Raw genomic sequence first — 17,143 nt, forward strand, 5'->3', positions numbered from 1 at the left:
AAGGCACTGTCTCTCGATAGGTTTGAGATTGTGAACAAAAGCAATATAAAGTAAAAAAGAAAAGATAAAGGCTTTAAGCACGTAAACTTAAAGGAAAGGTAAAATGCATTGAATTAAAATAAAGGTGGTCTGCAAATCAGTTTACATACATTCTGTATAACTCGTTTCCCTATACGCTGGTAGTTTGAGTGTTGTAGAATTCTATAAATGATTTGCGACCTATTTTCCGGCTTGGAAACACTTATTTATACTAAAATAACTAACTGGTGAACGTCCACTCCTATGATCAGCACTTCCTCCATCTTGGGCAACTGTTGGCCCCACATTCCCACTTAGGAAATCGTCTCCAGGCTTGAAATCGTGCTTTCCCGCCTTCATTGCATGACTTCGACGCGATCTTTATTCTATTGAACACCAAGTTATGCGCGTTAGCTTGTTATATTGTCAAAATCCTCAACCTCTAAATTAGAAAGCCTTTGATTCCTGCAAAGTAAAAGGTCAACAGATGTTGACCATATTAAATGAGCCAGTTGAATTTCCAGGATAACACATTGAAGGCTTCAAACCTCAATCAAAGAGGAAAGGAAAGTGGGTTGATAGAAAGCCTAAGTTTGATTTTAATAGAAGTGATCTAACTTACAAGGCTTCAACTCAGAGGACATTTTCAAAGAAAAGTCAAATGAAGACTTTTACTCTGCCTTTAAAGTCCCCCCACCGAAAAATGGGTCTTCTCTGGAGGGAGAAAGTCTAATTACAATGCTCCACCAACCAAATGGGTGAAGAGAGTTACTAGTACTAATGCTCAGAAGGAAACGTCTGATTCAAAGAAATTTTCCTATAGCAATAATTACAAAGGGAAAAACCCATGACTAAGACTCAATGGTGTTGATTCCAATGCCAGAAAAGACCGATGTTTTGAAGGACATTACTAATACTGAGAAAGGAAAGGAAAAGCAATTGGCTGCTTTCGAAGTGATCAGAAAACCTGGCATTGAAAGGATTTTTCTCCCTCTTTCTGTAGTAAAAGAAAATTTTACAAGAGAGGGTGACAAAATGACATCGAACTTTAATAGTTATGAAGCTGATTTCAATGTTATTTGCGTTGTGTCAATTATCCCAATTGAATATGATGTAACATCAGAAATTACTGATGACGAGGGAGATTTCACTAAAGAGATGGTTGTTCACAAACCGCTATGCTATTTTGTTATGGATAATGGTTGTGTCGAAGGTGAACCGGCAATGTTAGAGAAACCTGATCATCACATGAAAAGTCATCTAAAGCACGTGTTTATCCAAGCTAAAATCAATAATGTTGGGATTAACAAAGTGTTTAACGATGGTGGTGCTGCTGTAAATCTGTTGCAACAATTTCTCTTAAAAAATATTGGTTTGTCAGAGTCTGATTTGAAACCACACAAAGTCATACTTTCTAACTATGAAGGAAATTTTGGAGTTTCCTTTGGAGCTGTTGAAGTCGACTTGGTGGTAGGGACTGTGAAAAGATCAACACTTTTCCTGCTGGTTGCTTCTAAAGCCAACTACAATTTACCGCTGGGAAGGGAATGGATACAAGGCATCGGGGTTGTCCCTTCAACTATGCATCAAAGGCTCACTCTTTGGAAAGAAGATGGTGTGCTGGAGAACATAGAAGCTGGCCAGAGTTACTTTCTTACTGCGGTCAACACTATTTCCAAAACGACCTTTGACAAACTTTTGGCGAAGATCGCGACATGTGCTGCTTATGAACTTGGTTATGAATACCAAGAAAATTTTCTTTGGTCCATGAAACTTCACCCTTAAGATGGTTTCACTTGGAAAAAAGAAGTCAATGATGAAGGAAACGTACTCAGAACCAGGGCCTCTGCTTACTCAAAAGCCTCAATTTGGGGACGCCTTGGAGTTCCACCAACTGGGTGGGAGGACAATGATGGTTAATCATGTTTGAGCCCAATGTTTAGGAAAATATTACGGCTTCTGTTGCCAATATCAACAAAAAAGCGGCTTTGGAAGCCGAGATCGAACAAGAGGAAATTATCAGAAAAGTTAATGATGATTTTCAATATAGTTCGATGGAAAACCAAAGGTTAGATTGCATCTATGATGATGAACCTTTAGGTTCCGAGAAAGATCCAATGGGGCCGGCCAAGAAAATGCAGGCACGAGATCCTTTGGAAGAAGTTAATCTAGGAGATAGTATAGTCAAAAGACCCACATACTTTAGCACCAAAATTGACAAAGATTCAAGGCTCAAATTGTTGAGCTCTTGAAGAAGTACAAATATTGTTTCACTTGGGATTATCATGAGATGCCATGTCTGAGTCGAGATGTTGTAGAACTCAAGTTACCTATCAAAACTAACAAAAAACCAGTGAAACAAACTCCAATAAGTTTTACACCACAAATCCAGTCGAAGATCAAAGAAGAAATCGAAAGGCTATTGAAATGAGGCTTCGTTATAACTGCAAGGTACATAGATTGGTTAGCTAATATAGTTCCCATTGTTAAGAAAAATGGGACTCTTAGAGTCTGTATTGATTTTAGGGATTTAAACCAAGCTACACCTAAGGATGAGTTGTAACAGCCCGATTTTTGCTAGATTTATTTTAATTAATTTGTGTGTTTATTTGTGCTTATATGTTATTATTTGACTTTGTGTGTATTTTGGTTGGAGTTGGTGGATTTTGGTGTCAGAAGGGTATTTTAGTCATTTTGGATTTAGGGGCATTTTGGTCATTTGGGAGCCAGGGTAAATTAGTAACTTCATTAAGAGGATTATTTGTAGTGTTTTAGTAGCAGAGATTATTTTCATTAAGTTACTACTGTAGCAGGGTAATTAATTAATTAAGAGTCGGTAACTATTCGTTATTTTATCCGTCAAGTGAATAGAAACTTTGTGAATTAGTTATGGAGAGCTTTAGGCCCATTAAGACAATTGAGGGTTGAGCCCATTTATGTATAGCCTATATAAACTCTAGTCTTTAGAGGAATTAGGGATTTACACTCATTTCACAAACTTCTGAGAGAGGTCGAGAGAGAAAGAGCAAGAACAAGGGTTAGAGAGAAGAAACTTAGGAGAAGAAGAAAAGGGTAGAGATTCAAGAGGGTGGAGCAAGAACAAGGGATAGAGACAAGAAACCTAGGATTTGCTTGTTGTGAGGTAAGGGGGATAATTTTCATTCATAATTTAAGTTATAATCATCTTTTTCTACTCAAATTCACAAGTGCTTAATTGTGAAAAGTAATTGTTGTGAATTTATATGTTGAAATCCGTGCTCCTATTTTCATGCTAATTTTGGGTATGTGAAATTGATGCTAAACATGTTGTTGTTGTTGATTTTACATGCTTGAATTGTGTTTATATGAAACTTTGTTGATTTTTGCTCAAATTGGTATAAATTAGTGTTGTTGTTGTTGATTGTGATGAAATCATGTTTAAATGAAGATTTTGTTGAATTGTATATATTGTTGTTGCTGATTTGTACCATGGGTGTTCCAGTTTGTGGAGTTGTTGTTTGCATTTGTGAAGTTTATGTTGAGTTGTTTCATGTAGAGGATCAAAATGAACTTTTAAGATATGAGGTTGTTGACTGAGTTTTTGATGTTGTTGGGTGAGTTAGACCTAGTAAAATTTATGTTTTCATGTCGTGGTTGTGTTAGTTGAGTCATTTGGGAGAAAACGGGATTTTCGTGTGAAAAGTCGATGTTTAAGCATTTTTACAAATAAATGATTATGTGAGATTCTGGAAAATTATTTTGGGATGGTTGAAACTTGAATTTTTCTGTAGATTATGATAGAGTTAAGTGTCAGGAGTGCATAGACGAAAATGGCATCGAAAACAGATTAACGGTTTGAATTTTACGCGTGAAATGGTGAATGACGAAAAATTGAAAGTTTATGTCTACATAACGAGCACGACCGTGTGTGCTAGGGGCACGGACCGTGCATGTGGCTCGACATTGAGCTGCACGACCGTGCGCACTGTAGGCACGACCGTGCATGCTGTACAGGTGTCTGGAAACTCGATTTTTCGCAATTTCGCGACTTTTCAAGTATGCCTATGAGTTCCTAACACCTACCCCTATCCAATCAATGTATAATTAAGCATCTAAAAGTGTTATAGCTTGGTTCTACCTTGTCGAATTGGCGTGTAAATCATAATTGGCCAATGAGACGAACATGTATATGCAACTTCACATAAATGCGATTATTGTATATGCATAGTTGAGGAAAGTGAGTTTGTTTACTTGTTTTCTTGAGTTACCTGGAAAATGTGGATTTTTAGCAAAATAGACGAACTTTATCGATATTGATTTTTAAGACCAGATATCTTGCAAACCTTTTTGTGATTGTGTTAATATGATTAAATGAGGATGAGTGTATGATTAATGGGTGTGAACACGATATTTATCATAGTATGATATACATTTCTCTCTTACTCAAAGTATGAGAAATTAGATGAAATTGTTGTATTATATTAATGTTTGGATGTGGTTATTGCATGTATTAAGTTTTGTTGCTGAAAATTATTACATGCAAATGATGGTGATATTGTTGGTGAATGCACGAAGGTGAAATGATGGTGAATTTTTGTTGAACATGTGCATTGTAACAGCCAGATTTTTCGCTAGATTTATTTTATTATTTATTTATGTCTTTTTGTATGTACTCTCATGTGATTAATTGCCTCTGAGTGTATTTTGGTTTGGAATTGTAGAATTCGGTGTTAGAAGGGTATTTTAGTCATTTTGGACATAGGGGTATTTTGGTCATTTTGTGAGTAGGGGTAATTTAGTAATTTTGATGAGGATTATTTTTAGTGCTTAGTGAGAACTAGTATTATTCTACTAAGTGCTAGGGAGTTGTAGTGAATTGTTTATTTATCGGTAGACGACCGTTATTATTACATTTTACCGTTAAGTGGGTAGAAACATTTTGAATTAGATTAGTAATGGGTTAGGCCCATTAGAGCTTTGTGAGTTGAGCCCAATTATGTAGAGCCTATATAAGCTCTAACCTTTAAGAGAAATAGGGTTTTTCATATCATTTTTCACATTTTCAGAAGAGGTAGAGTGAGAAAGAGAAAGAGAAGGTAAGGGTTCGAAGAGGAAAGCTAGAGAGAGCTAGAGGAAGCTAGAGATTCAAGAATTGGAGCTAAAGTGAGGCCCTAGCTTGCGGTTGAGAAGAATTAAGCTAAGGAGGTTAGAATTCAATCATAATTAATAGTTGTAGTTCTTCCCTAATTCTTGATTAAGTGGCTAATTTGAATTTGATTGTAGAAATTCGTGCTTAATTTTGATGACATGATTATGTACATGAATTGAATGATAATTGTGTTGTTGTTAAATTTGTATGTCAAAATGGGTTTATATGAATATGACTTGTTCTTGTGTGATATTGATGAAGAACGAAGTTGCGGTTCTTAAATTGTGGATGATTTCATGATTAGATGTTGTTGTTGTTGTTGTTAGATGTGTTGTTGATAAATTGATGCATTGGGTATCATGAATTGGTGGATTATGATGAGATTTGTTATGGTTGTTGAAGGTTGAAAATATTTTGATGAATTGGTGAATTTTGTTGAGTTGATGTTTTAATCTCAAATTTCATGCATGTTTGAGTGTCTTATAATGTATATGACCTGTAAACATCTTTTGGATTAAGTTTTGGGTTGAAAAGGGGTTGAAACCCGTAACATTTTTTCTGCAGAACTAAGACTGTTCGCTTAACCGAATGCTAAGCGAACGCGTAAGCGAGCCATCATGTAGGTTCTGGAACTTGTTCGCTTAAGCGAACCAGGCCTTCTCTTAAGCGAACCTGTCCAGTTTCAGCAACCTTTTATTTTCATTTCGTGCACTTGGGGCTAATCCAGGCTTTCTAAAATGATTCTTTTAACTTGTTTAATCTCTTTTTACACACTTAAACCTACTGGAACATCGTTTAAACCGAATTGGACTTGATTTTGTGAATTGAAATTAACTTTTGAAAAATGGTCCAAGAACGTCGATTTTTCCAAAACTCGTTTTCTCAAAGAATTGGAGTAGGGTTAAGGTTGTGTAATGATTATATGACTTCTGAAAATGGCATTCTTTTGGAAGAATGATAAAGAGAGACGAACTTAGCGATTTTCATGATTTCATCCCATTTAGCCGGTGAAACGTAATTGTATGCTCTACTGCACTTATATGTGGCCTAGAGATATACTTAGTTGAGGCATTGGATCTTGTTTACTTGGTTTGGTTCAATTACTTCAATTATTTTGAAATTGCGGAATGGTAGACGAACTTGTTTGAAAATGGTTTTAAAAGCCGATTGCCTTATGAATCTTTTATGGATAGTTTGATATATTTATGTGAAGTTGAATGATGTATATATGTGATAACTATATGTTGATTGATTTGTGAATGTTGTTGGTGATTGTATATATGTCAAGTGGTGGTGAATTGTTGTTGAATGCATATATACTAAATGTTGGTGATGGTGTGGTGAATCGTTTGTGTGAACATATGCATTTGTAGTTGAGTCATATGTTCATGCATTCATGACTGATGGTGGTGGATTTTATATCCAATTGAGGTGATTATGATGTTTTTGTTGCATCATGTCATATTAACATATGTCTTGATTGTTGCATTGAATGATGAATGTTGATGATAAGTATATGTGATGAATATATATATATATATATATATATATATATATATATATATATGCTTGTGATAACTGGAGTTGTTATGTGAATGTGTATATGGAAGTTGAATGTTCGTTGATGATTAGTGAAGAATTGAATTGATTTATTTATGTCCAGTTGTTTATATTGATTATGATTGATGTGAAGCTAACCTCCAGTGGTTTTGACCGCCTACCTGTCTGTATGGATGGATAGACGTTGTGCAGGAGTAGTTCGCTTTTGGTGAGTGCTTGGATAGCGGGAGCTATCTCCGTTATCGTTTGGAGTCATAGGTTTAGGCTCTGATTAGGTTGTCGGTGTCTTTATGTTATTGTTAGATTATGTTTATTTTGTTGAGATTCGTCCACTTGTTGGGACTTGGAGGATTTTATATGATGATGTATTGTTGACCAATGCATGTTTATGTTGGAGATATATGATTTGTATCCGCTGCGACTGTTGAGATATTTTTATATGTGTGATGATTTGGATTTTGTTGAGACGTAGCGTCTATTTCTTGAATATTTGCTATATTCGCTTGCTTTATGGCTTTAATAGAAATAAGGCGTTACAAGTTGATATCAGAGCCGTGGTCAATCTTGTCCGGACTAGCATCCGTTGAATTTTCCTGTTTGTACGGGAATGGTAATGAGTTACCTTCGATACTTGTCTTGTTATGTTGTTGTTCTTATTTGTTGGTTTGGTTTTGGTGTAGAAGTAAGATGGCTGGTGGTCGAGATGATACGGCGATTGCACAGGCTTTGGCTTCGATGGCCCAGGTGTTGGCTCAGGCTAAGGAGCAGGCGGCGGTTGGTCATCGTGATCCTGGAGAAGCTGAGGAGCGGAGGCTTGATCGTTTCTTACAAAACAGTCCGCCGACGTTCAAGGGTAAGTATGACCCGGATGGAGCTCAAACATGGGTGCAAGGCATGGAGAGGATCATTCGTGCTATGGTGACAAATGAGGATCTGAAGGTTAGATTGGCTACTCATATGCTTGTTGAGGAGGCTGAGTATTGTTGGACTAATGCTAAGGGGAGGCTTAAGGCCGGTGGTGAAGCTGTGACTTGGGCTAGGTTCAAGACTGAGTTTTTGAGGAAGTACTTTCCTGAGGATTTGAGGACCAAGATGGAAGTGGAATTCTTGAACTTGAAGCAAGAGAACCGTTCAGTGGCTGAGTATGCTGCAAAGTTTGAAGAGCTTTCGAGGTTTTTTCCGCACATCAATGCTGAGGATGCGATGGTTTCTAAGTGTGTGAAGTTTGAGAGCAGTTTGAGGCCTGATGTCTACTAGTATATGTGTATTCAGGAGATCTGAGACGTTGATACTTTGGTGCATAAGTGTCGTATGTTTGATGACGCCCGAAGGGCTAAAGCCAATCATTACAAGGCTCATAATGAGAAGAAGGGAAAAGGCCATGGATGTGGGAAACCGTACAACAAGGACAAAGGAAAGAAGAAAGAATCTGGTGGAGGCTCTAAGCCGAATGTTGCTGAGGTGAGGTGTTACGAGTGTGGAATTTTGGGTCTTTACTCTAGTGATTGCAAGAAGGGAGATAGTTGTTACAAGTGTGGGGAAGCAGGTCACATGGAGTTTGAGTGCAAGAGGGAGATTACTTGCTACAATTGTGGTAAGAAGGGTCATATCAGTACTAAGTGTACCAAGCCGAAGAAGGCAGCGGAAAAGGTGTTTGCACTGAATGCGGAAGAGGTGGAGCATCCAGATAATCTCATCCGAGGTATGTGTTTTATCAATAGTACTCCTTTGATTGCAATTATTGATACTGGTGCTACTCATTCTTTTATCGCGGCTAGTTGCGTTGAGCGTTTGGGTTTGGTTGTGACTCCGTTGTCTCAAGGGATGGTTATCGACACCCCAGCTAGTGGTTCGGTAACTACTTCCTTGGTGTGTGCTATGTTGGAACAAAATGTGTTTAACAATGAACCTTAAAAAGTTACATCATTTATTGGTTCTGAATGTGCAAATAAAGAGCAAAAGGAATCAACAAAATTGAAGCCTAGTGCTCCTGAAGGCAACTCGCTCCTGAAGAGAAAAAGCGCTCCTGAAGCAAAGCCGCTCCTGAAGTTAGTAAAGTGCTTCTGAAGAATAGTGCTCCTGAAGAACAGTGCTCCTGAAGACAAGAGGTCCAGAAGCCACATCATCAGAAGCTGCGTTATCAGAAGCTGTATCATCAGAAGCTGCATCATCAGAAGCTGCATTATCAGAAGCTGCCTCATCAGAAGTCATTTCACCAGAAGCTGAAGATCAAATGAATTTGCAAAGATTCAAGGATTGAAGAATCATCACTGCAAAAAGCTGTCTATTGGATTCGAAAACACAACAAAAGATTAGTGGAATTTTGCAACGGTCATTTCAAAGGTGTTTGAAGGCATGTGCTTGCAATTTGGACGAAAGCGTTTAAATTTTACTATTGTACGAACTGTACAACCACCTTCTCCACTACTCTGTTTTGTGTCCACGCTACAAGACAAGAAAACAGCTCCAGAATACGGCTTCGCCTGCATAGATGTTCCTTTGGATAAGGAATGGATTTCAAATTGGTTCTTCATAGGACAAAAACCAAATCAGGCAAAAGATCATTGGTGAAAGATCAAGCTTCAACAACGACTCTTTGATGTGCTGGCAATTTCATAACGTCTCTTTCACACCTCTATATAAAGGAGGGGAGACTTAGAGTTTTGGTAATGCTGAACGAAAGACTCACAACATTATTACAAGTGCCAAACCTCTGCTGAAATTGTTCTGCATTCACTTAGAATTTCTGTGTTTCAAAGTTGCATTTTAGAAATTCTTAAGTTATTGAGTCTGTATCTGATTTGTATTGTGAGCACCTCTGATTGTATATCAAGTGTTCAACCTTAAACAATTTTTTGTGTAATTTTGTTTAGTTAGAAGTCTCTTGCAGTTGTGCTTGAGCAGGGAAGTCTCTTGATTGTGTTCTTGAGCATAGGAAGACTCTTGCAAAGTGTGCTTGAGCAAAGGAAGTCTCTTGCAGGTGTGCTTGAGCAATTGTAATCAGATATTACTCTTAGTGAAATCTCCTTGGAAGTGCAAGGAGGACTAGATTACTTCTGGATTGTGGAAGGAACCAGTATAATTGCTTTGTGTCGTTCTTCTTCTCTCTCTGTTTTATTCCGCTGCGTGTAGATTCTGATTATCACTTCAGAAGCTGTTTCACTTAGCTTCTGATCAGTGTGTTCAGTTTTAGGAGAAACGAAGAATTTTCCAAAACATAATTCAACCCCCCTTCTTGTGTTTTTCTCACCTTCAATTGGTATCTAGAGCTTTGGTCTGTTGTGTAACACTTAACCGTGCAACAGTCAAAGATCTGAGAAAAACATGTCTGGTCCTATTCCAACTCCTATTCCTGATGGAACTAGCTATAAGAATGTCTCACATGATTATAGTGATGGTAAGAAATCCAGTGTTGGAAAGATTCCAAAATTCAATGGAGATGCTGAAGAATTTTCTTGGTGGAAAACCAACTTCTATAGTTATATCATGAGCCTAGATGAAGAACTATGGGATATTCTAGAAGATGGTGTTGGTGACTTAGTCCTTGATGAAGAAGGAGCTGTTGTGGATAGAAAGAAACATACTCCTGAGTTTAAGAAACTCTACAAGAAGCATCATATTATCAGAGGAGCTCTTGTCACTGCTATTCCTAAAGCAGAGTACATGAAGACGAGTGACAAATCCACTGCTAAAGCTATGTTTGTTTCTCTCTGTTCAAACTATGAAGGCAGCAAGAAGGTCAAAGAAGCTAAAGCTTTCATGCTTGTACATCAGTATGAGTTATTCAAGATGAAGGATGATGAAACTATTGAGGAGATGTACTCAAGATTTCAAACCTTAGTCTCTGGGCTACAAATCCTGAAGAAAAGTTATGTTGCTTCTGACCATATGGGCAAGATACTCAGAAGCTTGCCTGCCAGATGGAGACCAAAGGTGACTGCCACTGAGGAAGCTAAAGATTTAAACACTTTAAGTGTCGAAGATCTTGTTAGTTCTCTCAAAGTTCATGAGTTAAGTCTTAATGAACATGAGTCTACTAAGAAGAGTAAATCAATATCTCTTCCATCCAAAGGCAAGTCATCAAAAGCTCTCAAAGTGGTTGAATCTGAAGAGGAAGAACAATCAAGTTCAGATTCTGAACCAGATGCTGCTGAAATGGCCATGCTCTCAAACAGACTTCAGTATCTGGCCAAGAAGAACAGAAAGTTTCTAGCAAGAAGGAGTAACTCCTGAAGCTCAAGGAAAGAAGATCAGAAGGGATGCTTCAACTGTAAGAAGCCTGGACACTTTATTGATGAATGTCCTGATCTTCAGAAGGAGAAGTCAAAGGACAAGTCAAAGAAGTCAACGTTCAAACCAAGCAAATTCAAGAAGCAGATCAAGCAGAGTTTAATGGCAACCTGGGATGATTTGGGAAGTGAATCAGGATCTGATATAGAGAAAGCTGATGAAGATGCAAAGGTAGCAGTTGGGTTAGTTGCCACAACAACTTCAGAAGCTGGATCCGAATCAGATTCTGAAGATGAAAATGAGGTATGTCTAAGAGCAGCACCAAAGCAAAAATCGTGGTACCTAGACAGCGGTTGCTCAAAACATATGACAGGAGAAAAGTCCAGCTTCCTCAGCCTAACAATGAAGGAAGGAGGAAGTGTGAAATTTGGAGGCAACCAAACTGGCAAGATCATAGGTACAGGAACTATTGGTAATTCCTCTACCTCAATTAATAATGTATGGTTGGTAGATGGTCTTGAACATAACCTTTTGAGCATTAGTCAAAATTTTGTGATAATGGTTATGATGTGCTTTTTGAGAAAACCAACTGTACTGTAATCAACAAGAAAGACAAATCCATTGTGTTCAAAGGAAAGAGAGTTGATAATGTCTACAAAATCAATTTTTCTGAACTGGCTGATCAGAAGGTGATTTGCCTTCTATCAGTGAATGATAAGAAAAGGATGTGGCACAGAATGTTGGGACATGCTAACTGGAGATTAATCTCTAAACTTAGTAAGTTACAACTTGTCAAAGGGCTACCAGACATTGACTATCATTTAGATGCACTCTGTGGTGCATGTCAGAGAGGGAAAATTGTGAAATCATCTTTTAAAACCAAAGACATTGTTTCAACCTCCAGACCCTTGGAACTACTTCATATTGATCTATTTGGACCAGTTAGTACTGCATCATTATATGGAAGTAGATATGGATTAGTCATTGTTGATGATTATAGCAGATGGACTTGGGTGAAATTCATAAAGAGTAAAGATGTTGCTTGTGATGTATTCAGTAGTTTCTGCACTCAAATTCAATCTGAAAAAGAATCAAAGATTTTGAAAGTCAGAAGTGTTCATGGTGGAGAATTTGAAAATGAGCCATTTGAAGCTTTTTTGTGAAAAACATGGAATTGTCCATGAATTCTCTTCTCCCAGAACTCCACAACAAAATGGGGTTGTAGAGAGAAAGAATAGAACTTTACAAGAAATGGCCAGAACCATGATCCATGAAAACAATTTACCAAAACAATTTTGGGCAGAAGCAGTGAATACAGCATGTTATGTCCAGAACATGATCTATATTAGACCTATTTTGGAGAAAACAGCATATCTATGCATGTTAAATTTGATGACAAAGAGCTTGAAGATAAAACTTCAAAGCAAGGTGAAAGTTCTGCAGAGATACAGGTTCCTGAAGTTACTCCAGAACCTGATCAGATAGCTGAATCTGAAGATAATATAGAAGCTGAACCCACATCAGAAGCGCAAGATGAAGCTGTTTCTGATGAAGCACAAGATGGCTCACATCAAGCAGATCCTCCTAGAAACACCTTCAAGCACAGGTCTTCACACCCTGAGGAATTAATCATTGGAAACAAAGATAGTCCAAGAAGAATAAGATCATACTTCAGACAAGAAGAATCAATGATTGGACTGATCTCAATGATTGAACCTACAACAGTTGATGAAGCACTTTCAGATGATGGATGGGTCTTATCTATGCAAGAAGAGCTGAATCAATTTCAGAGAAATGATGTGTGGGATCTGGTACCCAAACCTCAGCACAAGAACATTATTGGAACAAAATGGGTATTCAGAAACAAGCTGAATGAGCAAGGAGAAGTAACAAGAAACAAAGCCAGACTTGTTGCACAAGGGTATAGTCAATAAGAAGGCATTGATTACACTGAAACATTTGCTCTAGTTGCAATATTGGAAGCAATCAGGTTACTTCTGTCTTATGCTGTTAATCATGGCATAATATTATATCAGATGGATGTCAAGAGTGCGTTTCTTAATGGTGTCATTGAAGAAGAAGTGTATGTTAAGCAGCCTCCTGGATTTGAGGATATCAAATATCCTGACCATGTTTTTAAACTGAAGAAATCACTATATGGCTTGAAACAAGCTCCTAGAGCTTGGTATGATAGGCTAAGTAATTTCTTAATCAAAAATGATTTTAAAAGAGGACAGGTTGATACAACACTCTTCAGAAGTACCCTTGGGAAAGATATTCTTGTTGTGCAAATATATGTTGATGATATAATATTTGGTTATACTAATGCATCTCTTTGCAAGGAATTTTCTAAGTTAATGTAGGATGAATTTGAAATGAGCATGATGGGAGAGCTGAAGTTCTTCCTGGGCAATCAAATTAACCAATGCAAAGATGGAGTCTATGTTCATCAATCAAAGTATACAAAGGAGCTTCTGAAGAAGTTCAAGCTTGAAGATTGTAAAGTGATGAATACTCCAATGCACCCTATGTGCACCTTAAGCAAAGAAGATGAAGGAGCTGAAGTAGATCAGAAGCTGTATAGAGGTATGATTGGTTCTTTGTTATACCTCACTGCATCCATGGCCATATATTTTGTTCAGCGTATGCTTGTGTGCAAGATTCCAATCAGATCCTAGAGAATCTCATATGACTGCTGTCAAGAGAATCTTCAGGTATTTGAAAGGAACAACTAATCTTGGACTACTTTATAGGAAATCCTTAGATTATAAGCTAATTGGATTCTGTGATGCTGATTATGCTGGTGATAGGATTGAAAGAAAGTCAACCAGTGGCAATTGTCAATTTCTGGGTGATAATCTTATATCCTGGGCTAGCAAAAGACAAACAACTATTGCTATGTCTACAGCAGAAGCAGAATACATTTTAGCTGAAAGTTGTTGTACACAACTACTTTGGATGAAACATCAGTACGAAGACTATCAGATAATTGCTAACAGTATTCCCATTTATTTTGATAATACTGCTGCTATTTGTTTGTCTAAAAATCCAATTTTGCATTCAAGAGCTAAACACCATTTTATTAGAGACTATGTTCAAAAAGGAATTTTAGATATACAATTCATTGATACTGAAAATCAATGGGCTGATATATTTACTATGCCTTTAACTGTTGAAAGGTTTGATTTTATAAAGAAAAATTTGAACATGCACTTTGTGTCTGATTAAATGTTTGCTTGCTCCTGAATAGGATTTTAGGTTCTGAAGTTAGTTCAGAAGTAGTAGTCCATCAGAAGCTCTTTATTGAGGTTCTGAGGAAAACTCGCTTCTGATGATGACGTCAGCATCTGAAGTCCAGAAGCTGGATTTTGTGCTTCTGAATAGTAGAGTTAGTGGAAACGTTGGTAGTTACTTTTTGTGGTAACTTCTGGCCCACTAACTTGGTAGTTACTCTGAGAACTTCTGACGTGGTCTGTATGTATTGGTGTATAACTTAAAAGGGCAATGATGATTTAATAGCTTTGAAAGTACTTTTCACGCGCCCCCAATTTTGTCATTAATGTTATGTTTGTTTGTCTCTTTTGAATTGCAATCGTTTTACTTTTAACACTTTGTATATTCACACACTACTCACTCACAACAAACACATTTGCTTTCAAACCTCTTGCGAAGTAAGCGCAAAAACCCTAGAACCCTAAAATCTTCTTCAATCTTCGTCAAATGGCATCTTCAAGCTCACAACAAGAAGTTTCAGAATATTCTGCACGTATGATCCCTGAATATGACTATAGAGGAAGAAGCATGAATTTGGAAGAATGGGATTTAAAGGTTCAGATAAAGAATCCAGTGGATTTTGAATCACTCGCTTTTCATAAGTGTTGGATCAGAAGCTACTATGAAGAGCAAGGACTTCTGAAATACTTCAAGATGTTGAATGGACCAACATATGAAGCATTGGTTAGGCACTTCTGGGTAAGAGCCAAAGTTTATAACAAAGCAGCATCTTTAGCCGAAGAAAGTCAAATGGTTTTGATTTATCCAGAATTGGAAGGGAAGACAAGAGAAGAAATGGGACTTGAGCCATTTACAGAAGATGAAATTAAGGTCAAGCATGTGTGGTATTCCAATGAGAATTACACAATGGCAGATAGAAGCTATACTTGGTCTAAAAGCTTCTGGATATTACTCTGGAATTGATCTTTCAAGTGCTGCTGAAGAACGCATTTGGAAAGAAAAAGCTAACTTGGTTATATACAATTCCAAGAGGGAAAGGAAATATGTTGAATTGGGCATGGAAACTAAGATGCTTCTGAAGATTCAGAATGAGAACTTACTACCATGTGGTGGGTGTGAAAAACCCAATTTGGCACAGAAAGTCTTTCTCCAGCACTTCATCAAGAAGGAAAAGGTGAATGTGCCAAAATACATGTTCAAGTACTTGATAGAATGTCTGAAACAGAGTCAACTGCTGGGTAAACCCTGGGTTCCTTATGGAAGGCTCTTATTAGAAATATTCTATCAAGGAGGTGTCTTGGACAGTCTAAGCAGTGCTCAAGCCTTCACTGATAAGATGATTGTCACTAAGACTGGGAAGTTCATCAATGCTCATACACTCTTGTATATGAAGCTAATCAGTGAGGTCACCAAACTTCAAACTGATTTGAGTGAATCCCATGTCAGGTCTGATCTTATGAGGGATTTTCCACCTATCTGCAAGAAGGATCCTCTTGATGTGCAGATGTACTACATCAAGGAGCACTTTGAGGCAACCAACGAAAGAATCAGATTGGAAGATGTACAGGAGGAAATGTATGGTGGTGCTCTGCCACGAGCCAGAGGCAGAAAGTCAAAAAGGAAGATGATTGCAGAAGAGTACCTAGAAGTTGAAAAATCTGCGAAGAAGGCTAAAGTCACTTCTGATAAGCTTAAAATTGGTGGTTATGGAATGCCATCAATTGAAAAGGCTATTGAAGACACGAACTCAAGTTTGATGCTAGATATTGGTATTGCTCTTAATCAACCTGCAATACCAAAGAAGAAAAGGAAGCAAGCAGTAAGGAGGACCAAGGATTTTCCTCTTATTACCAAGAAATCTCAAGCTGCTACTACTGTGTCAGAAGCTATTGAAAAACTGTGGAGATTGCTTCTGAACTTCAAGAGAGGGTAATGACAGAAGCATCACAACTTCTTAAAATTCGTGGCACTGCTAAAGATGATCAAAAGAAGTCAGCTGATTGTTTAGAACCTTCTACAATAGGTAATGTCTCCACACACTCATAACCTGTAGTACATGAGATATCCAGTGACTCTCCCTCATCCTCTTCAAAATCCTCATCATCATCTCCTAATTCTGATGATGATAAACCCATAAGTCTTCTGTTTCGTAAGCCAGTAAAAAGCCATTCAACATCAACCAAGACAAACAAAAAGCCCTCTCTGTCAAGCACTTATAAGCCAGTTGGTCATAATCAATCAGAAATTAGGAGAAATGGCCGAGCAGAGAGATAGAGTCATCGATACCATTCTCCGCCATCACCCTCAACCTCTTAACATTCAACCACTCAACATGATTGTACCAGAAAATGTTGAGTCTACCTCACAAAAAGCCTCTAAAACAACTTCTGAAGCAACTGCTTCTGATAAGGACTTTTCAGATAGTCAACAACAACAACAACAACAACCAGAAAAAGCCTATTCACCCCCTCAACCTGAACCTAAAACTTCATCACCCCCACAACAGCAATCAACCGTTCCTGAACACATTGTTCCTAAACAACCAGTTACTGAATCAATTCTTGAACCTGAACCTGAACCTGCTGCTCCTGAATATCATGTTCCTAAGCCAACCTCTTCTTCCACAAATTCTTTACCTGTACAAGTTGTCAAAATCACCCACTACACTGATGTGTGTGATATGGACACTGATTCTGAGGATGATCAAGATGATCATTCCTCTTATATGATTATTGACAACTGTGCTAACCATCTTCAACTCGCCAACCATTAACCACAAACGACCAATCAACATCAAGTCAAGCCATTGTACCCATAGCTCCTCCAAAACCCTCAAAACAACCTTCACCACCCACCATTTTTCTAGATTCTCATGTACTGCAAGATGTGTGGGAAGATATTACTTCTGAAGTACACATGCTGATTAAAGGAAGAAGTGACTTGGGTCACAAGATCAGCTATCAGAAGCAATGG

At 37.7% G+C, this 17,143-nt stretch overlaps 1 pseudogene; it reads right to left on the bottom strand.

Moving 5' to 3' along the window:
- LOC146915823 (uncharacterized) overlaps nucleotides 1–17,143 on the bottom strand; it is a 61,444-nt pseudogene that overhangs the window by 23,052 nt on the left and 21,249 nt on the right.

This window comes from Medicago sativa, chromosome 6, assembly GCF_051527215.1.
Source record: "Medicago sativa cultivar Bolivia chromosome 6, Bolivia_mono, whole genome shotgun sequence".
In the NCBI taxonomy this organism is placed as follows: Eukaryota; Viridiplantae; Streptophyta; class Magnoliopsida; order Fabales; family Fabaceae; genus Medicago; species Medicago sativa.